General features: G+C 40.6%; 1 long non-coding RNA gene across 1 annotated transcript in view; it reads right to left on the bottom strand.

The window, feature by feature from the left end:
* Window positions 1-2,345: 2,345 nt before the first annotated feature.
* LOC131480809 (uncharacterized) overlaps window positions 2,346-27,076 on the bottom strand; it is a 53,833-nt gene continuing 29,102 nt past the window's right edge. Inside the window, exons 7-12 of the long non-coding RNA XR_009245836.1 lie at window positions 26,525-26,679; window positions 24,274-24,478; window positions 21,640-21,787; window positions 14,355-14,430; window positions 6,443-6,527; window positions 2,346-2,694 (exon numbers count right to left, since the gene is read on the bottom strand). This is a non-coding gene — a long non-coding RNA (uncharacterized LOC131480809). The remainder of the gene's footprint in view (window positions 2,695-6,442; window positions 6,528-14,354; window positions 14,431-21,639; window positions 21,788-24,273; window positions 24,479-26,524; window positions 26,680-27,076) is intronic.

A 27,076-nucleotide genomic window follows, 5' to 3' on the forward strand; every position in this document is an offset into this window, starting at 1 on the left:
CAACTCCTTAAGCCATCACCTCCTGCTTCAAGAGGGTGCACAATGTCAGCAGGCTAGAGTCAGAAGTCAGAGCCGGTTATCAAAGGCAGTTACTCTGATATGAGATGCTTATCCTGCTTATCCTGCTCCCAAGTGAGTATTTAAATTAGATAAGAAAGAACAGTTTCTGTTGCTCAAAAACAAGAATAAGATTTAAGAGTTCACAAGATTAGGCAGCAGAATATAGTAGTACACAATTTCTAAAGTTGAAATCAAAAGACCTAGGTCTTCTTCCCAATCTTAAATAGCTGGGTTGTCTTAGATAAAGCTATGTGCTATCTCTAAATCCCAGGCAACACCTTATCTATAATATCTGAGCATTGATATGAGCTTGAGAGATATTGTTCTATGTGTAAGTGTTTGGTAAAGAGAGATTCCACTGTTTTATTGTGATTTACAGAGGTATGGTATAAATTATGTCTTTTGTATAAAAAAATGCATGGTTGGGGGTAACAAGAGAGTTAAGAGGACATTGTAAGGTATTGGCCTGGGCCAAGAAGGATCGGATAATCCTCTGGTGTGACAAGAAGACCTAGAATTATTCCAAGGGTATTCCCTCATCCCAGTCTTTGGGGAGGTTCACGGGAAGTATGGTCACAGAATGTAGCCAAAAGAATGAGAACTGGTTCATGTTCTTTCTGAAGGTTAAGACAGAATGATCCCTGCAGAGGAGGAACCTGAGGCCTGCAACACAGGAACATTCAGGAATCCTGCTACTAAGACAGTACTAGTTCTTTCAGGAACATTGTCTTTGGAGGGTTGGTTCTTGTTATTAAGAAAACACACATTTCTTTGAATTGTTGTTGGGATAGTACACATAAAGGACTCACCACCATGCTTGGTGTTTAGCAAGTATTCATGATTATCAACATGTTTACTGATAGTATTATAATTATTAAGTGTGGGAAGGTGATGATCAAAATTAAAGTTCCTGGAACAGGAGGACTCTGGAATTATTTCTGAATATAAATATTGAAATGATTCAGAAATATTTTGTTTTCTCTGGATGATGAGTAGAACACAAGCATAAACTGACTGGAGCTCAGAAGATTCATTATGATGAGAGGTACGGTAGGGAAGTCTAGAGGTGTGAAGCTTCTAGAAACTGCTGGAGGTGGAGGTTAAACGGCCATACAGGTGCATGCTCATCCAACATGGGAGGCCCGTGTATGACATGTGTGCACTTAGAGACAAATGGATGACGGTCAAAGCATTTGAAGTAAGAAAACTAGAAAGGGATTCAACAAGGTCTTCTGCAATCTTAAAACTCACCTCGTTTTATGTATTACTTGTGACAATCTTTATAAAGCTAAGTATAACCTTATTCACACTTACTCAGAAGACAGAGGTGCAGGCAACCTAACTGAACTTTCCCAGCTGAGATTGGAACCTGGGTGGCCAGTACTGGAAATCCCTGCGTTTTCCCCAGACCCTCTAGCTTTGGTGGCTTCCTTTCCTTGACAGCATTTTTTCCTAAGCATTGCCCTATTTGGAAACGATCTGCATTCTACCTGGTGCTTTGCCGTCAGACTGTCCCCTGGCGAACTGACCTAAGTTTTTGAAGTGGTTTCCCTGTGAGTGGTTGCTGTCGCAGCTACTTCTGTTGAGATAGGTGGTTGCACTCATCAAGCATTTCCAATTGCTGCAACTAGTTGGCCTCCACATATAGACGAAACAAAGGGGAATCAGGTATACAATAATGGTACAAGTGTTCAATGGCCAAAAAAAAAAAAAAAAAAAATCAAAATCTCTCATTGTACTTGATGGCGTATGCTCTTCTAAAACATGGTCTTCCTTGATGTTTGATGTACAGGTGGAGCACACTTCACAAGCTAAGCCTGTTTCCTGTTCACTAAGTGGGACTTTTTTTGCATTTAAAATAATGTATTTAAATTCGATGTGATGTTAGAACATTTGCTGTAACACTGGCGATTTCTCTAATTCTGTGTAATATGAAAATACAACTGAGAAGGAAAAAAATAGATTCTGGTTAAGTTGGCAAGATTTGCATCCTTTTCATAAGTGAAGACGAAAGTTAAATTTGGATCTTCATATTTCTATTTTTCATTAATTCTTGTTTCAACATTGTAAGATTTAATTGGAAAGAAAGCATCCTGGAAGCATTCTGCCATTTCAAACATATTATCTTTAATTTAAAATATTTCCAGTTAACTCAAATTAGGTCATGCCAAACTTTCCAAAATATTCTACTTAAATCTTTGGCTGACTTTTGACATCTCCATTATGTTGCTGTACAAAAAGAAGAAGAATCTTTATCAAACACTTCAGTCACTTTTATTCAGAAGGTTCCCAGTGCACTCTTCACATTCACAAAATAATTACTGCTTGAGAGAAATGTTCAGGGAGTGTATGAGTTGTTTTGCAGGCAATCACCCTCTCCTTTCTCTGATGGTTAGGAACTTCAGCATTTCACAAGTGGAAACAAGCCATTATTCCTGGGGTAAGAACCTGGATTTTGAATATTAAGGCTGCACACAGCAGAGATTGTTGTTTCAAGGTTAGAAGCCAAAAACCATCCTGCCACCTTCCTCTTCAGTTACTTCCCACCGCTTTGTTCACTGGTGGTGATGCATGTGCTATTGGTGTCCGCCTTCACAACTTTCCACTGCGTGGAATTCCATCTGTTTAATCAAACTGAAACAAAAGGTAGTGTCAGGGTCCTTCTACCTTAAAAGATTTCCTTCCTGATACATTATCTTGTTAACCCATTGCATCATTCAGAAGAATATATACCCAGCTCAGCACACAGGAAATGTAACAAAAAATAAAATAGAAAATATTAAGATATATTTATATGAATGTCACACATACATACACACATATATGTGTGTCACCCACACATTCACATACACAAGATATATGACTCATATAATAAAAAGGATTTAGTAAATATTAAAACGACATTGGCCTACTTTGCTTAAAATTATAAACTTTGCCAAATAAGAGTTGAATTTGGGGGCAGGTGTTCAGCTCAGCAGTTAAGATTCGTACATCTCACAGTGGAGAACTTGGGTGAGATACCCGGATCTGGTATCTTACTCCAGCTTCTTGTCAGTGCAGATGCAGAGAGCTCATGGTTAGTGACTTGGACCAAGTTTCTAGCTCCAGGCTGTGTAGCTGTTTGCCTCTCATACAAACAAAGCCTTTAAAAATGATTTTTCCCTCTTTTTCACAGAAAGGGATAAATGATACAATCCTGAATTTGTGGTAGGGTGTAAAGTAGAAAAAAACACTGTAGCAGGGTTTCAAATTCACATATAGCACACTTATATATGCAACGAAAACATAGGTTCTTTATTTCTTGCTGCAGATTTCGTCCTCCTAGAGTCATCAACCTATATGAAGGCAGGGGGAGGAGGAGCACTTAAATATAGCAGTGAAAAGTTGACTATTTAAAGAGTATCTTTTTGGTTTAAGTTTCAATCTATTTAAATATAATATTAAACCTTGTATCAGGGCCCATTTAAAGGGTTTTTGTGGGATTCAGTTCTTGAGTAAATGCTCTGACCTCCAGAATCCTGTCCTTTTGGGGTTATGGGAGAGAAGGGATCTGGTGAGCCCATGAGGGGCAGTCAGGGCATCCCTGGTTGTGAACTGGCTGGTGTCTTCCGAGATCTGGCTATCTGGCTTGCTCCAGGGCTGTGTCGCTGCTGCCTGCTCCCCAGGTGTAGGCCAGTGGTCTCTCTGGTCTGTGCTGTCTCAGGGTGGTCTGATCACATGGCTTCTCTCTGGCCACTTAGCCTCCTGAAAGTTGGCTGCAACTTGGCTTCAAGAACTCTTTGCTCTCAGTTTGGGTGTTTCTACCAAAATGGACAGCCAATGCCACCAGTTTCCTTTAGCAGCCCTCAGGGTGCCAGCAGGAACTTGTGAGCACTGTGCTGATTGTACCAGGGGCAGCCCAAGAGGGCTGGCTCAGTATCTACCTTGCTGCTCAGTAGCTCAGGAGGACAATGCAAGACTGTTTTTGCCCATGATCCCATACAGGGCAGGGGTGCTTAGCTTGCCAAGCACATGGGACCTCTCTGGGACCTGGCCCAGGGGAGGAGGTTAAGACTTGGTGGCTCCTTGCTTGCTCCACTCACACCCTTTCACAACTTCTTTCCACAGTCCTCCCACTTCGTAATTAACTCTCCTTTTCTCACTCCAAACTTCAGGATCAAGTTACAGTCCAGTTTCTTCTGATGTAAGCAACATAGCACAGTGTTTAGAAAAATTGTTTTAGTTTTCATTGAAACTGAGTCTTAATGCTTCAACAACAAATTCCTGTTTTGATTTGGTTTTACAGATGCTAACAACGCATTTTTTTTTTCCTTTCCTTCTCAAAAAGTTCCAGCCTACTCTCCACCTCCCCAGTGTTAAATAAGAAAGCACAGTGAATATGTTTCCAAAATATTTTATTTCCATTCCATGTGTGAAAGGATCAACTTCAGGGTCTTTTAGGTCAAGAAATCGATAGAGTTGGCAAGCCATAAAATGAGATGTCTTTAAGTATACACTTATTTCAGCATTTACAGTGGCAGCAGTAGAAGCCATTTAAAAAATCTGACATTTGCTGGAATCACTGTTTCTACTTAGATTATAAGATTATTCCCTTTTACTTCCTATTTTGGTATCCTAAAACAGTTTACTGACCTAGATTAAATATGGCACACTCCACTTTGTCATAGATTTCTTTCAATCAGGAAGACTTGAAGATAACTCAGTGTTTCACATTGCATTTGGGAAATGATCTCATACTTTAAAATGTTTTTTTTTTTTAAGATTCATTTATTTTTATTGGAAAGGTAGATTTACAGAGAGAAGGAGAGACATAGAGGGAAAGATTGCCCATCTGTTGATTCACTTCCCAAATGGCCACAAGAGCCGGACCTGAGCCAATCTGAAGCCAGGAGCCAGGAACTTCCTCTGAGTCTCCCATGCAGGTGCAGGGTCCCAAGGCTTTGGTCCACCTGCCACTGCTTTCCCAGGCCATAAGCAGGGAGCTGGATGGGAAGTAAAGCAGCTAGGACACAAACTGCCACCCATACAAGATGCTGGCAGTTGAAGGTGGAGAATTCGCCTTTTGAGCCACAGTATCAGTACCAAATACAACTTTTGCATTCATTATTTTGACCTCAATGTGGGGCTTTAGGTGAATCCCACAGACACTGTACATAATTTCCTTGTTAAAAAAAAAACCAAAAGTGTCAAAACAAAACTGTCATTTGAATGTCTACACAATCTCTGAATTTAGGAATGTGTTAAAGAGTTCCACTAATTATATACAATATATTATATATGTTTTTTAAATTATTTATTTATTCTCATTTTATTTTTAAAGTCAGAGAGTCAGGCAGAATGAGATCTTTAATATGCTCTTTCACTCCCTGTAATGGTCAGGTTGGACCAGGCCAAATTCAGAAGACCAGAACTCCATCCAAGTTGATGGTAGGGATCCAAGTACATGAGATACTTATCCATTTTCTCCCAAAGTTCACATTAACAGGAAGCTAAATCAGAAGTGGAGTAGATTTGATAGGAGATGCAGACATCCTAAGCAACATTTTAACGCTGCATCAAATGCCTACCATTGTATCTATATTTTCAGAGAATAGAAATCTATAGTTATTATCAGCTTATCAAATCTGGGATTTTGATTTCAAACAAATCTGTTTATTTCTTTGATGTATGCCTAACTCTATTCAGTGACCAATTATGTGCAAGAAACAGAATATAAATGGTTAATTCTATTTCACAATGAGATAAGTAGGCAATGAAAGTTCTTATTATAAATACACTATTAACCCATAAAAAGTAAACAATCATTTAATTATACAAGTTTTCCTTCACAAAGGATGCAAAATCAAATGAAATCATTCTCATCTTCCTGGTCCTCTTACTGGTTACTAGGCAGATTCTACACTCATTGGTTCACCCCACAATGCCATTTACAGATGGATCTTGCCCAGCCATTTTAGATTTGTCATTGTCATTTTGTTATTGTTCTTATTTCAGCCAAATTGAACTACTCACATTCTCCTGTTTCATTCATTTTAAGCCTCTTTGCATTTGCATTCACTGTTCTTTTTGTTCAAAACCTCTAATAATTTCCTACTCATCCTGCATTGCCTCTTCCTCTTCCCTTTGCATAGTCAGTTGGCATCACTGCAGTCCACACATGCTTTTGCTATCATAGTCAACACAATGTCTTGTAGTTATTTCCACATCCTTATCAACTCTGAACAGTGAAGACCTTGATGGCTGGGACAACATCATATTATATATTCCCAAGACTGAGTACATGTTTCAGTCACCCTTGTTGTCCCAACAAAGACTTCCCACTTCAAAGAACATTTGTTGAACAGTCCTGGAGCCACAACTAGCACTTAACACAATTTCTCACCTGGGACACCTCCACTGGCCATGTGGAGAGGTAGACGCACTTTCTTCCTGAATCCGTTAAGAGCTTCCTCTCTTCTAGACATCATCTGGAAGAACTTTGTTGATCTTCAGTACTTCTAGTTCCCTCTTTTACTCAACTGCTTTTGAACTGTCAATTAGAGCAAGCCATTTGGTGATTTCTATCATTGGCATTTGGGGTTATTCGGGGGTAGGAATGAGGGCAACTCTTTCATGTTCTGAACCATTTATGCAGAAGCTGAGTAATCTTTGTTAATGCTCCAGGAAGGAACAGCCTAGACACTTGTAGGAAGCATGCAGCGCAAGAACAGAATAAAGTAATGAGAGAACAACAACAAAAACAGAAAGTAAAGCCCAAGAACTTCACCTCCATAAACTGATGTACACATATTTTTTTAAAAGATCTTGTTTTATTTATCTGAAAGGCAGAGTTACAGGCAGAGAGAGAGAGAGAGAGAGAGAGAGAGAGAGAGAGAGAGAGATGGATCTTGCACCCACTGGTTCATCCCCCAAATGGCTGCAGTGGCCACAGCTGTGCTGGTCTGAAGCCAGGAACCTGAAGCTGAATTGGGGTCTCCCAGATGAGTTCAAGCCCAAGCAACTGTGGCACCTTCTGTTCCTTTCCAGGCACATTAGCAGGAAACCAGATCAGAAATGAAGCATTCAGAACTTGAACCAGTGCTGATAAGGGATGCTGGCACCTGCAGGTTTTCTTTAAAATAATGAATCAGTTGTTAAACTCTGGCACAAGAAGTCTTGAATGGAACACATCAACAGGAATGTCTGTTTTTGACCTTTGTGGTATCATGGAATCACCTCAACCTCCTAACCTGTGCACAGGTCAGTGAGAAGGAGGAGTGGAAGCGGAGACACAGTAACCAGCCTGGACACTCTGAGGAGGTTCCAGATGGTATACTTGTGATGCTTGTCCTATGTACACATATGACAAGAGCAGAAATCATATGAGTGTAGATTTTGACCCAATTGAAGGAATAACTCACTAGTGTAAATTTCTCCAAACGTGGGAATGGGCCACTTTACAAGGTGAGTAATTCAATGCGAGCAGAAAGATTTGAATCATCCCACATAGAAGAGTGTGTTAACTGACTCCCAAGTTTTCAGACATCTCTCACAAATATGATTCTGTGACTGATTGATTGCTCAGAAAAGTATCATGAAATTCCCAGGTTGGGGGAGATTTGGGAGTAGTACCATCCCACAGAAATTTGTGTAGTGGTTGAAATATTCTGTCTGTGCATCCAACATGCTAGTCAGGAGCCACATGGGCCTACCAAGCACTTGTATGAGTTAGGTATTGAATCTTAGATTTAATTTAATTCTTATTATTTAAATACACATATGTGGCAAATGGTAACCTTATTGAATGGTGCTGCTCTAATCTCTCCCAACAGTAAACTTCTATGATATTTTCTAGCTCTTATTATCACATAACTTTCACATACTGTGTCCTGGACATTGTGATAAAATTGCTCCATTCAGAATTCCATCTTTCTTTCTATTTATTTGAAATGCAAAGGGTTGCTAATAAAGAGACAGAGAGAGAGAAAGGAGATTGATTTTCCCTTATTATTTCATCATTATTTAATTTCTAAAAAGCTTGCAACAGCAGCTGGGGCTGAACCAGGCCAAATCTAGGAGCCTAGAATATTATTCTAGGTCTCCCATATGTGTGGTAGGAATTCAAGTACTTGAGCTAGCATGCTACTTTTTAGGGTATATATTAAAAGGAAGCTATAATGAAAAGCAGAGCTAGGACTTGAACCCAGATAATCCAATCTAGATATGGATGTCTCAAATAGCTGCCTAACTACTGAGCCAAACATCCAGCTGTGAACCTTCTTTAGAGGAGGTTGTCAACTGAAAGAGAATAGAATTCATGTAAAAATATTCATGTGGGAAGCTATAGCATAGCGGGTAATATTGCTGCCTATGACATCAGCATCTCATCCTATGTGGGCACCAGTTTGAGTCCTGGCTGTTCCACTTCTGATCCAGCTTTCTGTTAATGTGCCTGGGAAATCAATGGAGGATGGCCCAAGTGCTTGGGCCTCTATGACCACATACGAGACCTGAATGAAGCTGCTGGTTCCTGGCTTTGCCTTGACCCAGCTTCAGTCACTGCAACCATTTGGGAAGTGTACCAGCAGATGGAAGATCACTAATGGGATGACAAATAAGAATATGTAGCAAATAGGACCTAGATAATGCTCTATGGTTAAATCCTTGGCTTGCATGTGCTGAGATCCCATGGGGCACAATTTCATTTCATGACTGCTCCATTTCCCATCCAGCTCCCTGCTTATGGCCTGGGAAAGCAGTAGAGGATAGACCAAAGGCTTGGGACTCTGCACCTGCATGGCAGACCTGCAGTACCTATAAAACTGTGTCACATAATGCAATGTAATAAAAAAAAAAAAAAAGAAGAAGCTGCTCCTGGCTTCTGGCTATGGATCAGCTCAGCTCCAGATGTTGTGGTCATTTGCAGAGTGAACCAGGGGCTGGAAGATCTTTCTCTTTGTCTCTTTTTCTTTCCGTAAATCTACCTGCCTTTACAACAAAAATAAATCTTAAATAAAACAATATATAGTAAATAAACTATAAGACATTTTCAAAAACATGGAAAATATACATTATCAAAAAGCAATGCATTGATTCCATTTTTTGCACCAAAATAAACTTATCTTAAAAAAAAAAGATTTATTTGAGTTCAGTGTGGTAGTCTAGCAGCTAAAGTCCTTGCCTTGAATGTGCCAGAATTCCATATGGGTGCCGATTCTAACCCCAGCAGCCCTGTTTTCCATCCAGCCCCCTGCTTGTGGCCTGGAAAGCAGTCGAGGACGGCCCAAAGCCTTGGGACCATGCATCCGCATGGGAGACCTGGACGAAGTTCCTGGCTCCTGACTTTGGATCAGCACAGTTCTGGCCATTGAGGTCACTTGGGGATTGAATCATTGGACAGAAGATCTTCCTTTCTGTCTCTCCTCCTCTCTGTATATCTGACTTTACAATAAGAATCAATAACTTTAAAATTTTTAAAATATTTTTAAATATTTTAATATTTTAAAGATTTATTTATTCTTAAATAAATGAATTGTGCCAGGCCCTAAACTTGCTTTTTAATTCATACATTTTTTAAAAAAGCTTCCAGGATTCCCACATGCATGCAGGGTCCCAAGGCTTTGACCGTTACCAGACCACATGAACCAGTGCCCATATGGGATTTTGGCATATGCCAGGTGAGGAGTCTAGCCACTAGGCTACTGTGCCAAGACCTTAATTAATTACATTTTCAAATGAGCTTTTTGAAGCTCTCTTTATATTGCCAAAATGGAAGAGCACAGAGTCACAGATCTGTTGTAAAGCCACAAGGAAACACTGGTGCTTCTAAGAAGTGTACAGGGATGAACGGCAGTGCCCGCCTTCCCTCTGTTGGGGCAGGAGGGTAGCAGCTCTGCTTAATAATCTACTGAAGTGGTGTTGTACTGATCGGAGGGTTCTTCCTTCAGCCGGCACACGGTGGTTTGCTGATGCTTTCCTTTATCTTAAGAGTCTTAGACATTTAAAACAGTGTTAAAGGAAAACTTGAAGCTTCACATTACTACACCAGAAAGTTAGTTTTGGAATCAGAAATATCATTCAGGATCAGAAAGAGACCTTGGAGATTAGATAACCAAGTCCCTGTATCTCGCAGAGAAGAAAACCCAAGTCTGATACCCAGAAAAGAATTGGTACATACCATGATCATGGGGTAATTTAGTAGTTTCATGTGTATAAATAAACTAACATATAACAAATAATAAATAATCATCAATCTGAAATGAAACCTTTTCTTAAAAACAAACCATAGGGTTTGTGCTGTGGCACCACACATTAAGCTGCTGCCTGCAGTAACAGAATCCCATATGAGCACTGGATTGATTCCTGGATGCTTCAGTTCTGATCCAGCTCCCTGCTGATGGGCTTGGGTCCTTACACTCACATGGGAGACCCAGAAGAAGCTCTGGGGTCCTGGCTTTAGTCTGGCTCAGCTGGCTGTTGTGGCCTTTTGGGGAGTGAACCAGCGGATGGATGATATCTCCTTCTGTCTCTCCTTTTTTTCATACTCTGTAACTCTGCCTTTCAAATAAATTAATACATCTTTTAAAAAACCCAAACAAAAAACCCCACACCAAGATACTGCCTCCTAAGGGTGTACTAGGATTAAAGGCAAGCCTATGGAGTCACCCAGTTGCTTTCCTATGAAATGATTCAGAGCTCTGTAGATGTTCAAGGGAAAAACAGAGACCTTTCCTGGGGACCCGGTTTGAGGACTGGGAATTCAACACACTGCCTTTCCAGACTTGGTCCAGAGAATAACAGTAACCCTCCAATCCAGAACAATATTCTCTCCAAACATACCTCTCAACAGCAGTTCCCAAGAAGACATTCCTCTCCCTAGAGTTCACTGAATATCCTTGTAACTCTCCCAGAGAATGGCAAAATCTAAACAAACAAGTTCTATTTTCAGTTTGTCTTCTTGAAACCACATTTCACCCCCCATGAAACTGGCTAGCATGCTTCAAATGCTAAAGGTTTCTAGGTACTTTCTGAATTTGCCTCTGACTCATGCCTTACTTACATATCCATCCTCTGTTTAAAAAATAAAACAAATCAGAGAAATGAGGACTCTATTTCAATGTGGGTTATTTGATTCTTCCCACAGCTTAATCTTTTCTCCATTACCACACAAAACTCATTCTTTTTCCTTGAAATGGGTATAGAATTCAGACAACTTCACTGTTTGGAAGATTTTTTTTTAAGTGCAACTAGAAGACATTAAGTGTAGCAATTGGGGGTTGGCACAGTGGCTCAATAAGCTAATTCTCTGCTTGCCGGTGCCAGAAATCCATTTGGGTGCCGGTTCCAGTCCCACCTGTTTTACTCTCAATCCAGGTCCCTACTTATGAGATCAGGAAAGCAGTGGAGGATGGCCCAAGTCCTTGGGCCTCTGTGCTCACATAGGACACCAGGAAGAATCTCCTGACTGCTGGCTTCAGATCACCTCAGTTCTGACTATTGTTGCCATTTGGGGAGTGAACCAGTGGATGGAAGATCTCTCTTCCCTTCCCCCTGCAAATTTGCCTTTAAGATAAAAAATGAATCTTAAAAACAGTGTATCCCTTTAATAAAATGCAGTGTCATGCCAAGTGCCATAGTTTAACCATATTTTTTCTAAAAATGACTAGGATATTTTCATAGTGCTCATAATTGGCTTCCTACTGACATTCCTTTGAATTAATGTGATCCTAAAGCTTTTTTTAGGTGGGTTTTTCTTTCTACCACGATCCCTCCTCCAAACTCCTTGTGTTTATTTTCCTCTTCACGGCATCCTTGCTTAGCATTTTATACCTCATGCCTGTCACTCTGGACCATCATGCCCTCCAAGAATGGACTGGAAGTTGATTTTCTTAGAGATTTTCCTCATCAATTCCATCCAAGATTTCTGTTCCATCATTTGTCTGCTTTAAGAATCACTTTGTGGTTTTTTTGCATTGCTTCGCAAATAGCTTTAAAGATCTACTTATTTATTTGAAAGTCAGAGTTATGCACGGAGAGGGTGACAGAGATTCACAACCTGGCTAGCCACAACTTGGGCCATCTTTCATTGCTTTCTCAGACCATTACCAGGGAGTTGGATCAGAAACGAGGCAATAGGAACTCGAATCACACACTATGCCACAATTCTGGCCCCTACAAATATCTTTGCAGCTGGGGAGAGGAGGATGAGGGAAGACTGCACAGATATCTCCTTATCTAGATAAGGAAACTGGGGTTCAGATTTTCTGAGTGATTTGTCCCAGATCACACAGGATTAGAAGCCACAACTCCAAGACCATGTAATTTTCACCACACCACATTGCCTTTTAGTTTCATGTGTGTCATACTAAAAGCTGAGAAAAATGCAAATAGTATTGCATAATGTATATAGAAGAATGTGCAACTGCATTGTAGCACTGTTTGTGTGCCCATTATTGAGAATTGTGGTTAATAAACAATTTTTAAAGATTTATGTATTCATTCAAAAGAGTGACACACAGAGGGAGGGCAGATGGGCAGAAGGAAAGAGGGAGGGAAAGAGAGAGAGAGAGAGAGAATGAATCTTTGCTGTTTCACTTCCTAAATGGGCTCAGCATGGCTGGGCCAGGATATAGTCAGGAGCCAGGAACTTCATTTTGGTGTACCCTATACAGGTGGCAGGAACCCAAGTACTTGGGCTGTTTTCTGCTGTTTTTTGGAATCATCAAAAGGAAGCCGATTCAAAAGTGGAACAACTTGGTCTTAAGCCAGCACTCTGATATGGACTGCTGGTATTGCAAGTGGTCACTGAACCTGTTGTGCCACACTGCTGGACCCATTTTTGATCACTTACTGTGAGGCAGAAGCTAAGATAATTACTTTAAAAGAATTGACTAATTGGCACGGGTGTCAGAGACTCCCAGAAACAACGTTATCCAGGTTCTCTACCAGTTAGATGCAAGCGTGGTACTGGATTCTGGCCAACAGAATGGATGTAGAAGCAATGTATGCAGCTTCCATGCTTGGCCATTAAGAAAAAAAAAAACTCCTTTGCAAGTCTTCTTCATGGTCTCTTATTTGTCTTTTTAATTTTTTTTTCACCATACATGTCATTTACTATTGAAATAGTTAAGTAGATGTGTTAATTATATAGTATAGTTAGAGATTAAAATTTGAAAAAGAAGTATTACTTGAAAAGCAGAGGAATCTTCCATCTTCAACTTCATTTCCTAAATGCCCACCACAAGGCTAGGCAAGGCCAAAGTCAAAGACCCAGACAATCTGAATTTCCCATCATTGGCTGCAAGGTGCAATCAGGAGTGGAACAAGGATTTGAACCCATGCACTACAATGTGGGCATCTCAAGTGATGTTTAACCACTGTATCAAATGCCCACCACAAGATGTTAGAAAGAAAAAGATTTTTTCAAGAGAATAAAAGCACATGAAGTAGATGAGGTTTTGCCAGAGTGGAGGAGCAGTGGATAATGATAGGTTTAAATCATGTCAGCAAGTGTTACTGAGCAAAGATCTGTAGGCACTGAGAGGGCAAGCTCTACAGACACCTTGGGGAAGAGCAAGTCAGGCAGAGGGAGCGGCAGTTCCTCTCCCCGCCCCCCCCCAACGCTTTTTGATGAATCTGGGCTTCATGGTGACCTTAAAAGTCCAAGTTGAAGATGGTGGATCCCTAGGGTGAAATGAGCTTAGTTTCATCTTCAAGAGCCCTAAGATGGAGAGAGCTGCCTGGTGTTCAGGAGGCTCTACATTGGTTTGTGATATGAGCAAGGAATAAAACACCTGTGTCTAGGTCAGTGAAATTTTGAACAACATACATATAATCTCTCGTGCCTTTGTTACTAAGTTGTTACATACTTATGAAATTGATGTTACCTTCATTTTACAAATGAAAACCCAAGGATAAAAATTATCATACTTCTTGAAGAGGCACAGCCAGTTATATCTGGCTCCACATACCTACTCTCTCCTCCCTCTTTTCCTTCCTCTCTCCCTCCTTCCTTGTTTCCATCCCTTTTCCTTCCTTCTCTCTCTCTCCCTCCTTCCATCTGCCCTCAATTACTGATGTTCCTAGGATGCACAACAAGACATTCCTAGATATGGACCAGCAAAGTGTATCTTGTTAAGAGTGTCCCGTAAACACTTGTGCAGAAATATATCAATTCTGTCCATTACCAACAGATGGCAGCAGCAGCCACCCATAGTTTATCACTTTGCAATTATGAATAAATGATTTAGGAATATTGTGAAATGCAACATAACACTTACGTGCACAAAGGAGTCCAGAATGTTCTGCTGCCTTACCTCTGATGAGGGGTGATTTTATCTTTTTGTCAATTTCCAAGTTATTCAAACTCCTGGGGTTTTATAGTCCCCTCCTCTGAAAATGAAAAAATTGGTCTAGAATCATTTGATGGTATGTCCCCTTAAAGCTCTGATATTTTATTGTGCACACATGAAAATATATCGAGAGCTGGACTCTTGTAAGAAAGTGATGAACTGGAGCAGGCATTAGGCGCAGTCATTCAGCTGTTGTTGCTTAGGGTGATTGTAGCCTATATCAGAGTGACTGTGTTTCAGACCAAGCTCTGCTTCCCAAAGTGGTGAGTAGCAGCTCAAAAACTGTTTGGGACAACCACATGCTATTCAGAGTGCCTGGCTTTGAGTCCCTACTCCCTCGATTGCAGCTTCCTGCTAGTGTACCCTTGGAGGAAGCGGCTGATATGTCTCTGTGATGCATATGTGAAACCTGGATTGAGTTCTGGCTGCTGGCTTTAGTCTTGTGTAGCCATGGCTGATATGGGCACTTGGGGAATGAGCCAATGCGATGATATTTCACTATCTGTCATAAAAAATAATTAGCGAAAACAGCAAGAATAAAAACACCAAACAAGCCATGTAAAAGATGTATTACAATGAATGATAAAGAAGAGCAGAGTGGCTGTAGAAATGGGATCGAGACCATTATATTCCAGGGTTCACAGCTCTACTTTACCATTCCTGTAATTGATTTTAATGAAACTTTCACTCTTACTGAGATCCGGTTTTCCCATTTATGAAAAGGAGGACAGTACAACACCACAGGACTTTCACAGGATAAAATACAGTATAGCCAGAGGATCTGGATACAGAATGCTGGGATGGTAAGAATGAAGTGGGTAGGCTAACACTGAGTTCCACTGATAACAACATCACAAAGGGCAGTTACGTGTGAATTACTTTCTCTCACCATATTGTTAATACTCAAGTTATTTTCTTCACAACAGAAGTCAGATCATATTTTTTCTCATGCTTGGTTTGTGGGTATGGAGTGTAAGTCAGTCAAAGATTCTTAAGTATGGGAATTATAACATCTTTATGGCTCAATTTATAATCATTAACTTCTGATTTGGCAAAACCATTTTTTTCTAAACTTTCATTTATTTGAAATACACACACACAAACACACACACCAGGGAGATACACAGAGAGCAGTCCTATCCCTGGTTCATTCTCTAAGTTTGCAAGACAACTGGGACTGGACTGTTGTCAAAGCTAGGATCCGGGTTTGCAATCAGGTCTCTCATGTAGTTGGCAGGAATCCAATTACTTGAGTGATCACTGCTGCCTCCCAGCATCTGTGGTAATAGGAACCCAAAGTCCAGAACTGGAGCTTGGAATTGGGCCCAGGGGCTTCAATGTGGGATGTGGGTGTTTTGACTGCAGGTTGAACTTTTGTCTCATATGGCAGTTTTTATAGCATGACAGATGACTGTGAAGAAGCAGGAAAGAAGGTCAAAACAGGATGCCCAGCATGCTGTGAGGATTATAGGTCTGTCTTGAACAATACATAGCAAATCACTACATGTGACTATTTAAATTTATGTTTTTAAACCAGTGAATGCAATAAAAATGCAATTCTTTGTGGTAGCCATATTTCAAATGTTCCATGGCCACACGTGGTAAGTGGCTACCCTAAAGGACAGAAGATATACAGTATTGCCTAGAGTTTCATTGGATGGAGTGCTCTAGAATTGTATACTGCCAGCTACCACGGGCATCTGGGAAAGGAACCAGCAGATGGGAATGCTTTGTCCTTCTGCCTCTCAAAAGAGCTCCCGAAAACAAAGAAAGTCCTATTGGAGACAGAACTTTCATGTCAAATACTTCCTATTGCCATATTCCTTTATTTAAAAAGTAAAAGCCAGCCATACAGTGTACTAATGGTTGTCGTTTGTTGAGTTTGCAAGACAGAATGCTAAGCACATCGTACACATCACTTATATAATTCTCACTCTCTGAAATGTAAGCACTATTAACTATGGCGACTGTCACTACTTCCAAATGACGATTGGTATTAAATTAATCACTATTAACTTGATTTTTTTCTTTTTTAGAAAACAGAGGGTTGAATAACTTGCCTGTGATCTCATAGTTTACATGTGGTAGATGCGGGCTTCAGGCTCAGCTTTTATCTGACTCAATCATCTCTGTGCTTCCCCACCATGCTCTACTGCTTTTCCTCTTACCACACTTTCCTAAGGCATACGTTAGGAGATGGGGAGATTTGCAAATGTGTGAAATGTGTGAAATGGTCACTGAGTTCAAAACTTTTTCCTTTAGTGTGGAAAATAAATGTACACACACACACACACACACACACACACACACACATATTCTATAGTACTGACCCATGACTTCATCCCAAAGGCACACCAAAGCAACCCATACAGAAGTTCTAAAACCCTCCTGAATCCAGAGGGCCTGCCTCATACCCTCAAGGAAGGGACGCTGAAGACTCTGGACAGGCTTTGTTGGCTTTCCCCACCAAGTCCATTCACACTCATGCCTATGCAATGGAGTCTCCAGGAAACTCCAACAGGACAGGACTTGAGAGTACCTGGAAGGTTGAACATGGGCAGGCTCCTGAAGGGTGGCTCCTGGGTTCTTCCATGCCTTTTCCATCCATTTCCAATGCCTCTTCTCATCTGTTTGCTTTGTAACATCCTTTAGAACAGGGCAGTAAATATAGTGTTTTCCTAAGTTCTATGGGTCATTCAAGCAAATTAATCAAACTGGAGGGGTTAGGGTTTGGGAACCAGGATTCACAGCTGGTTGGTTAGCAGCACTGTAAGACAACCTGGGGTTTGTGATTGGCAGTCATGGGAGATGTTGTCCTCACACAGGTAATATCAGAACAGCATTGCATTAGAGGATGCCCAGCAGCTGACCACACAGTAGCACTTACTTGCTTCTTGGCAGAGAGATCTGCACAGACATTCACGTTAATTGTGATATGAGAGCATAGCTATTATTCAAGAACTATGGATTTGGGGAGACAGGAAAAGAGCGTTGTGGTTACCATTCTCCAAGATGACCCACTCTATCAAGTGATTGTTAACTCCTGGTATTCGAGTCTTGGAAAGTCATTCTCATGTCAGAGATGACCTGTGCGATCAGGGAAATGGATTGGAAATGATGGTGTGAGACTTGCAAGGCTAGGTCACTAAAGACTCCTGCTTCATCCTGCACTTAAATTGCTTAATCTGCAAGAAACTATTTCACTCTAGAAGGTCTGCTGTGAGGTTCACATGGTGATGAATCTGTGAGATATGATATATGGTTATTATCTTTAGCCACAAAGTCTTAGAATTATGACATTGGCAGTCTCATTTCTTCTCCTTAAGAAAAAATAATTCTTTGCTCTTAGGATAGTTCCCTGGACTCCTTTCTATTGTCCAAAATGCAAATGGGAAGCAAATTATTATGCAGCAAACCAAAACCAATGTAAAAGGCCTCAGATTACTTTGTGATTTTATGCTTATATGATGGTGGTATTAGTTACCCTTTTCTTCCTTTCCAAATAAAATCCAGAGGGATGCATTTAGTGTAGTGGCTAGCATGTCTGCATCCCACACTGAGTACCTGGGTTTGATTGCTGGCTTTGGTTCTGGACTTCAGTTTCATGCCAATGCAGATTCCTGAAGATGGTAGTGAAGTTGCAGGTAACTGAGTTCTTGCCCCCCATGTAGGAAACCTAGATTGTGTTCCTGACTCCTGACTTTGGCCCTAACGTAGCATTGTGCAGTGTAGGTTTTTGGAGAGTAAACCAGTTCTCCCTGTCTGTAATTCATAGAAGCAAGTGACTTCACAATCCAATTTCACAAGAATTTTCAGGCAAGGAAGCAACATCTTGTAACTGAAAAATAAATAAATAGTTTACACCTTCACGGCAGTCTTTCCTGAGAGTGCCATAGAAGGGTGCCTTCAAAACAGTTAAGCTTCTTTGGAAAATTTTTTTATTATCTTATTCTCAATATTGCCTTTATACAAAATTGGATCCAAAATCCACCTCCGAGATTAAAAAAAAAAAACAACCTTGAACTTAAGCCAAGTAGGCTTTGATGCTTTCTTCTCTGAATAGAGTTTTACTATGCAAATCTGTATTAATCTTGGTATTCCTCATTATTTGTATTGTGTACAATAAAGGGGAGGGCACAAACTATGTTGAAAGCAAAGAATTTTTTTTCTGGAGGGATGAGTGCATGACAGTGCCATATAATAACAATGAATGAGCAACAAAAATTAATATATATATGTGTGTGTGTGTGTGTGTGTGTGTGTGTTTGTGTTCACCTAAGAAACCAGAAGTAGGAGGCAGCACTCTGGTTCAGGCCAGTCCACTGATTCTCTGGGTGACAGCATTTCTGTATCTCAGTTTCCTCTTGCAAAATGAGAACATCATCTGCTTCCTGGCTTGTTGGGAGGATCAAATGAGACACATACAGTGCCTCCTGAAGTGCCTTCCATGTTGGATGTTTTCAATGGTTATTAAAGTCTGAATGCATTGGAACCATTGGTCATTCAGTGTCCTCAAGAGCTATGTACAAAGGGTCACTGATTTAAGATGCTTGGACTTGAGTTTTCCTTCTAAAATGTTCTTTGATTATTGAGATTCTTCTATCATTGTCCAAGCAATGAGGCAGTTGCAATCTTGGTGTGGCAGTGAATGACATCCCTCTCCTCTGGATAGAAAAGCTGTCAGTACATAATTCTGAATTATAGCATGAAATATATGGGCAACAACTTCTATGACCATGTCTTCAGTTAATCATTTTGCACACTCTTCCTGATTCTGAATATATCACAATAAAACCCATTATACTACACACATTGAGTGACATAAACATTTGGATTGGCCCCATAACTACTGAACTCTTACTACATGTCAAACACAGTTTTAGGTACCTTGGTTTCATCAGTATACAGTGCTCTCATATTTATATTATAGTTGGAGAATACAGAAAGTAAATAGTAAACATAGCTTATAAGCAAGCTGTCTGGGTAGTTATTGCAGTGGAAAAAAAAGGAAAAAATAGAGGAAAGAGGATCAGGGAGCTGGTAGAGGTTTGTCACATCACAGGGCTGTCGGGATAACCTTACAGAGAAGCTAAGATTTGTACACTGTTGAAATAGGCATGTAGCCGATTAAGTGATCCAAGTAAAAGGAATAGCAAGGATGTCAGTGTACATGGGGAGGAGTGGGACCAGAGATCCAACAGGAGCCATAGCAGATGGGGCCTACTGGCTATATATGGCTGTAGATTTTATCTGTAGCAGCCTCCTACTGCTCATCCGCTATACTGTCTATCACGTTATGCTCTCCTAGGATGGGAGGGAGAGATTTGAGAAATATGCCATGAAGAGAGACACTGCGTGTTGTCTGATCCATGATTTAGAAATGAGGCACAGTAGAGAAAACTACTGAGGAATTTGAACAGAGCAGAGACATTATGAATTAAAAGAATTCATTTGGAATGAATGTTTTCATTTGGAAAGAATGTTTTCAATAAATCGTAGGGAGCGAGGATGGCAGAAGGAGACCATTTAGCAGGTGCCTGCAATGGTCCAAGAGACAGACGAGGACCTGAACAGGATGTTGCAGTGAGAAGAGGCCAGATGACAAAGATGTTTGCTTTTCCCAAATAAGTAACTCAGCTCAATTCACACCTCATTTAAATGCTTTCAAAAGTCTTCTGAGGTTAGTGGACATGAATGTACTCATTTGTTCTCTGGTTTTGTAGATTCCCCTACCAAAAAAATTTGGCTGATTCTCAGATAATGATCAGTTGACCAAACAACTTTTTTGATACTCTAGGAACAAAGTTACAATACTGGTAAATTATTCACATTTGGAAAATGCTTACACACTCTAGGGTCACACCTAATCAGAAAAACTACCTTTAAACACATACTATGGTTGTGAATTATGCCTCATTTCTAAATCAGGGATCAGACAAAACACAGTGTCTCTCTTCATGGCATATTTCTCAAATCTCTCCCACCCATCCTAGGAGGGTATAATGTGATAGACAGTATAGTTGATGAGCAGTAGAAGGCTGCCACAGTATATTTGAAATGGATCTTGAAAACATGCTGTGGATTTCAAATTGGGCCACTAAACTCTTCCTAGAAAATCTGCCTACCTTAAAAATAGGAATGAAATGAGAGCTTCCTTCCATTGCATCTTGTACCTCCAAAATGCACAATAAAGGTTAGTCTCTCTATGGTTACAGAGTGACCTGCTATATATTCTGCAAGTCTTTTGCATCATTTTTAATTGTTGGAGCTGCAACTGAGAGGCATGTAGGAAGAAAATGAAACCTATCGGGGTGAGCATGTGGCACACTGCTTAAGGTGCTGATTTAGAGACCTGCATCCTATATCAGAATACCTCATAACCCCACCCGCCCCCCCGGCTCTACTCCAGGTTTCATCCACAATAATGCCCAACCTGGAAGATAGTAGGGATGGCTCAAGTGGTTGGTTCCCTTCCTTTCACATAGGAGATCTGGGTCCAGCTTTTGGCTTCTGTTTGGCCCAGTACTGGCCACTGTAGGTATTTGAGGAGTGAATCAGTGGATGGGAACTGTCTGTTTCTCTGCTTCTCAAAAAAAAAAAAAAAAAAAAAAAAAACCCTAATATTTAAATGTATCACAAAAAAAATAGTGACATAGATCACTGATAAATACTTTGGACCATTATTTCTACAAAGACTTGTGATCTGCTATATCCAAAGATATGGCATTCAGAGATGATTCTTTTTTTGCAACAGTCAATGAGTAGAGTTGATGAATCTATGACTTAGAGGTAAGGCCTTGATGAAAGTGAGCTCCAGGTGAAGAGAAGGTCCCTACAGCTCTGAGTTCTTTACATTAATCCAATCTTTTTCCTATTCTTATGAGAACCATCAAGCAGTCTTTTCAGGAACTGCAGGTATACAACTCCAGCACCTTTCAAACATTCTTCATTTGTGAGGGCATTTCAGAACAGTCATGGAAAAATAAAATTAAAATATAGGTTTATTTTGGAGCAAAGATTTTTGAAGCTCTTAGCATGCATTTCCGTATTTTTGAAGACCTTTTTACACATCTACTCAGTCCATCTTTCCATCATCTCTCTTACTCCCAGCAATCAGAAAGACTGCCATCAGAGAAGCAGACCATTGTGCAAATTACGGAAGAAATTTATTGAAGGCATTCACTCTTATACAATTATGAAAGGAACTAGGGAAATAAAAGCCTAAAATGATTAGGTCATAGCTACTCACCATTTGCTGAAGAAGCTGGTACTGACATCTGTGGAAGGTGCCTGGGTTAGTAGTGACAACTTGTGAATTCTGGTGAATCACCTGGTGGTAGCCCTGGGGTTGCCCTTGGTCAGGAAGGCTGGCCAGAAGGAGCAAAAGCTGGACATACCTTGTAAAGGGTGAAAAAAGACTGGAATGATGTGGAGAAACTAGAAACCATAAGGAAGAATTTAAACTCATGATTGCCACTCATAATATTAAAGCCTGATGGTTAGCAGTGAAAGCCAGGACCATAGGTCTGAGAAGGGCAGAAGGAGCCCATGGATGGGAGCTAGCCAGGCTATGGGCTAGCCAGTTCCCAGGGGATCCAGTTCACCAGTGACTGCTGTTTCCCTTCTACCTTCTAGATCATATTTAACTGTGTGGCCACTTCTCACTCAGAATTGCATTGATAGGTAAGTCCTGGAAACATAGCTTCAGTCTAGTTAATAAAGTACACAATCCACACACTTCTTGCTTAGCAATCAATTTTAATCCCTACTGAGCTCTTATTTATTTAAAAATTTTGTTGTTGTTGTTGGAAAGACAGATATACACAGAGAAGGAGATATAGAGAGACGGATCTTTAGCCTGCTGGGTTCATTCCCCAAGGGGCCACAAAGGCCGGAGCTGAGTCAATCTGAATCCAGGAACCAGAAGCTTCCTCCATATCTCCCCAGCAGGTGAAGGGTCCCAATGCTTTGGGCCATCCTCTGCTGCTTTCCCAGGCCATAAGCAGAGAGCTGGATGGGAAATGGAGCAACTGGGACATGAACCAGTACCTATATGGGATCTTGGCACATGCAAGGAGAGGACTTTAGCTACTAGGTTATTGTGCCAGGGCCACTACAGAATTTTTAACTATACTCATCCCTTCCTTTCATTCTTGTACTACCATTACACTAATTCAGAATCTTGGCCTCTGCTTGCTGGTCTCTCAGCAGAGTAGAGTTATAAACATTTGATAAGCTTTGGGTCCTGATTTCAAGCACTTCGAAAAGCCATCTACTATTTCAGGAGCTGATGCCCATCTAACTCTTTGGAGTACCCAAAAATATCTGGGACATTCTTGACATTGCTTGGCAAATATTGCAAGCGTGCCCACTGTCCCCTGCATTTATATATCTGTTAGTACTATGCATGTTGTAGTACTTGAGATTGTACATGTATCAGAAAACAGAGGGGAAGCAGGTATATCAGCCAGCACCTATTGTGCTGGGTCTCTTACTGTGTGCACTATCTCTCATCCTCACCACTGCATTTTCACTAGTATCTCCAACACAGTGAAACGAACGCTAAAGTTCACAACAGGTAAGTGAACTACTAGTAAATAGTTAGGCCCAAATCCCTTCACTGGGGTGCTTATTCCCAAAGTATCTGCTTTTTATATCATATCACAGAAACTGAGAGAGCCCAGAATCCTTGGTTGCCCTTCTTTTTCTTATAACATCAACTGGTTAGTAGTTTATCTCTCTGGGTTTGGGTTTCCCTCAATTTGGCCCTACAGTCCATATGTCATAGTTACAGACAACTGCCCAATACAAATGCATATATGAGCAGGGAGAATACTATATATGAGTGAAGAGGCAGGTAGTTGGGGTGAAGAAGAATGATGGGGACTGTTGCAAAATGCAGAGAACCATCCTGTGTAAGGCAGACAATACTTAACTAACTACCAACTGGTGATCTCCTAGATAGAATGTGGACTCAACATTACATAAAAGAAGTTAGAGTATCTTCTAACAAATATAGTTTCAATATTTTTATTAAAGAAAGGCCTTATGTTGGCTAAACAGAATACTGTCCAAAGGGATGTGGGGGATACTAATTTGAAAATTTCACTGTGGTGTGAATTGTCTTGGATTCACTTCATTGGATTTCCACATGTCATCACAGCTCTTCAAAAAGTTGGTCCAAATACTACTGAGCAGTGGAGCAGGTCAAAAGTCACTTCAGTCATGTGGTTGGTTCAGCTGCTTTGGACAGTAGGAAGCCTACAGACCTAAGGCAACTACTTCTGAAACAAGCAAGAGCACAGAACCAAGGCATTTGGACAGAAATGGACACGCTAGGAGTGCAGAGGGAGGGATTGTGTGAGTGATTGTGAGAATGTGAGTCAGTGATTGACGTGTGGGGGTGAGTCAAGTGTGCAGGTGTGGCTGACACAGAGGACCACAGCAGAAAGAGGAAAGAAAAGGAGTTGCAAAAGGAAGGGAGAGAAAGGAGACACAGGGAGATGCTTCATACACTTTCACCCAGCTCATTCTCAGACTTCTCTCAACCAATGTTTGTTTTTCCCCTGGCATGTAAAGGTGTGGCTGACAGTTACTGTTTATTAAGGCAAAGAGAAGCAGTTAGATGATTAACAGAGATAACTTCAAGGATTTTGTTCTGGTTGTGCTAACTGTTTAGAAATGCCATGGGCTTGGTTTGGGCACTTCAGAAACCCAACTGAGAAAGACAAGGGTGGCTAAATAAAGGTGAAGGCTATAATGAAAGTACACGATTCTAAGACGTTCCTGTCTTATTATTCCAGGACAAAGACCTGTAATGAAAGAACCAGGACCATCAAATCAACCTTGGGAAATATTTTGTTAGTGAAGCAAACAAATTTACCAATCTTTGTATACTGGTGGCCTAGTTTGGCCTTGAAGTTAAGGGCCAAGAGAGTCAATACAGCAGGCAAGCAGGCTGGCATGACAGCACAGTTGCAGGTGGGCTCTGTGCACAGGGCTCTTGGACTTTAATGACCCCATTCTTTGCTTGTTCCCACAGAGGGCCAAAAGAGGTTGAATGCATATTCTGAAACTTCTTTTTTCCACTTTGTGAGAGTAAATTATACAATTTGAGGTAATGTTCAAATGGTGGATGTGCAGTTTTCATAATACAAATGCAGGTGCTAAGTGAGCCTGGTGTGTGCAACACTCCTACGCAGAAACCAGCAGTGAGAGAGAACCCCGAGTCAGTTACCTCAGCACCGTTTGCAGCTTTAGAAGGTGGGAAGAAGGAAGGACAGAAGCCATCTGGGATGTTCACATTAGCTGCCCAGCACCACACCTTTAAACCTGGATGATCTGGAAAAGGCACTTGCAAGTTTTATTTAATTTGATGTTCTGCTTTCCAGATTTAAAAACAAAAAACAAACAAAAAAACCATCCCCCTTCCTATTTCCTTCATCCATTTCCATTGAAGATTTTTAAAAATTAACTAAATGTCTTAATGAAAAATGGAATTTCTTTTGTAAGAATATCACATTTAAAAATTTTTATTTATCTAAAGGGCTGGTTCACTCCCCAAATGCTTTTGATAGCTGGGGTTGGGCCAGATTCATGCCAGGAATCCAACTTAGGGTCAGCTCAACGATTTAAGCTGTCATCTGCTACCTCCCAGGGTGTGCCTTAGCAGGAAGCAGGTAGGAAGTGCAGGCGGGACTACATCCAGGCACTCAATCATGTGGTACTGGCATCCTGCTAAGCCATAACCTCTGCCTCAGGGTTTCCTCCTAATTCTATTGGATGAGGACTGTTGTCCAGGCTATACTGAGAAGAATAGATTATCCTGCATGACAATGCATAAGTTCACAAAGACAAAGCTCTTCAAATTCTTCCTTTGGACTAGTGGGCAGAATGTGAGCTCATTAATCACCTGGAGAACTTCATAATATACAAACATCTTAATTCCGTCTCTGAACAATTACATCAATAAGCCAGGGTATCATTTTTAAAAACTTCTTTAGGTCATTCTAATATACACTGCAGGCTGAGAACACATGCTTACTGGTTGAACACAATAAAGAAAAGCAAATGAGAAAAGAAAAACAAGACAGAAAAAGTTATAAGCACAAAAAAGAAAAGAAAACCAACACAAAATATTCATCTAGATTATGTAATTGGGTGGCTGGCATTGTGGTGCAGTGGGTTAAGCTGCCTCCTCGGTGGAGGATGGCCTGAGTGCTTAGGCCCCTGCCACGCATGTGGGAGATTCAGATGACATTCCAGGGTCCTGGTTTGCAGCCATTTGGGGAGCTGCTAGCTTTGTTTTACACTATTTTTGTGTCCTTGATCCTAACGTATAAGACACCTGCTTTGAACTGTATACCATAAGGCCCATATTACACCACTTGTCTGTTCCCTCATTCCTTGAAATTTTAGCTCTTGGCTAATTGTCACCTACTTTCTTGAACACTGCCTTTGGCCATTCTTGGTTCTTTAAATGTTCATCTAACTTTTTTAATATTCTGGACAATCAGTTCTTTGATTTCAAAGACTTTACATCATTCTCTCCTCCTCACTTCTGCAATCAGACCCTACCAGACTTTATCATTGTAAATTGCTTTGATCCTTTTAAAGTCTCAATACCAAGCATCAAATCCTTCAATAAATACTGCCCATCTTTCCAACTTCATCGAGTGCCAGTAATCTTTCACTCCATCACTACCAACTTGCTGAGGATTTGACATGAATTTTCCTTACTCCATTGTCATGCCATCACAACTCTCTTTATGTGTCATTTTGCCTTCTTTGTCACTTCATTGTCCCATTTGGCAAGAGTGTAACTTGTTAAATTTGCCTTTCCACCACTTACATGTACAAGACAGAGTTTGGCAGGGGAAATACATCTTCTGTAACAACTGGTATCGCTCAAGATGTATGACTACCAATCTTAAAAGAGCCCTGGGACTGCCTGATAATCTCACCAGATTCCCTAGTCCACTCACTCTCATGAGGCTATTTCACATCTTATCCTTTCCACGCTTCCCATCTCACTCTTCCTTATCTATTGCCCACGCTTCCATTCCCCTGCACAGCGAGAAAACAGAAACAATTGCAGGTGAACTTCTTCCGCCCCCATCAATGCACTGACTAACCTGCTTGCATCTATGTCTGTAGAGTAAGCTTCCTATTATGTTGGGGCTACTCTGTTCTAAGGACAAGCCCTGATTGTACAGCAGATCTCAGCTTCACTTGATGACAGTCGTGCATCAGTTTCTTCTGTTGTCATTCATTTTCTCTGTTCCAATGGCTGTTTAGCATAAAAACCGATGATTATTTTTTTCTATCTTAAAATGATTTTAACAGCTCAACCCTCGTACTACTTCATTTCTCTGCTCCTATGTGCATTCCAAACTCTTGGAAATAATTATCTCTTCCAGTTGTCTATATTCCTTCCATTATCTGTTAGACCTACATTCAACGGACTTTTTTTTGTCTCCACTAATTCACCGAAATAGCCCCTTCTAAGTTCACCAATGGCTTTGACCTTGTTACATCCAGGTCACTCTATGGACATTTTCCTTAGTCTATCAGTATTCTATTGGGTTGGTCACTGTTTCCTCTTTTGGTTTCTGTTCTCTTAGATTTTCTTCCTTTTACTGACTACTCCTCATCAACTATAAACTGTGAGGTGCTTACCCTTAGAG

Source organism: Ochotona princeps, chromosome 7, assembly GCF_030435755.1.
Source record: "Ochotona princeps isolate mOchPri1 chromosome 7, mOchPri1.hap1, whole genome shotgun sequence".
In the NCBI taxonomy this organism is placed as follows: Eukaryota; Metazoa; Chordata; class Mammalia; order Lagomorpha; family Ochotonidae; genus Ochotona; species Ochotona princeps.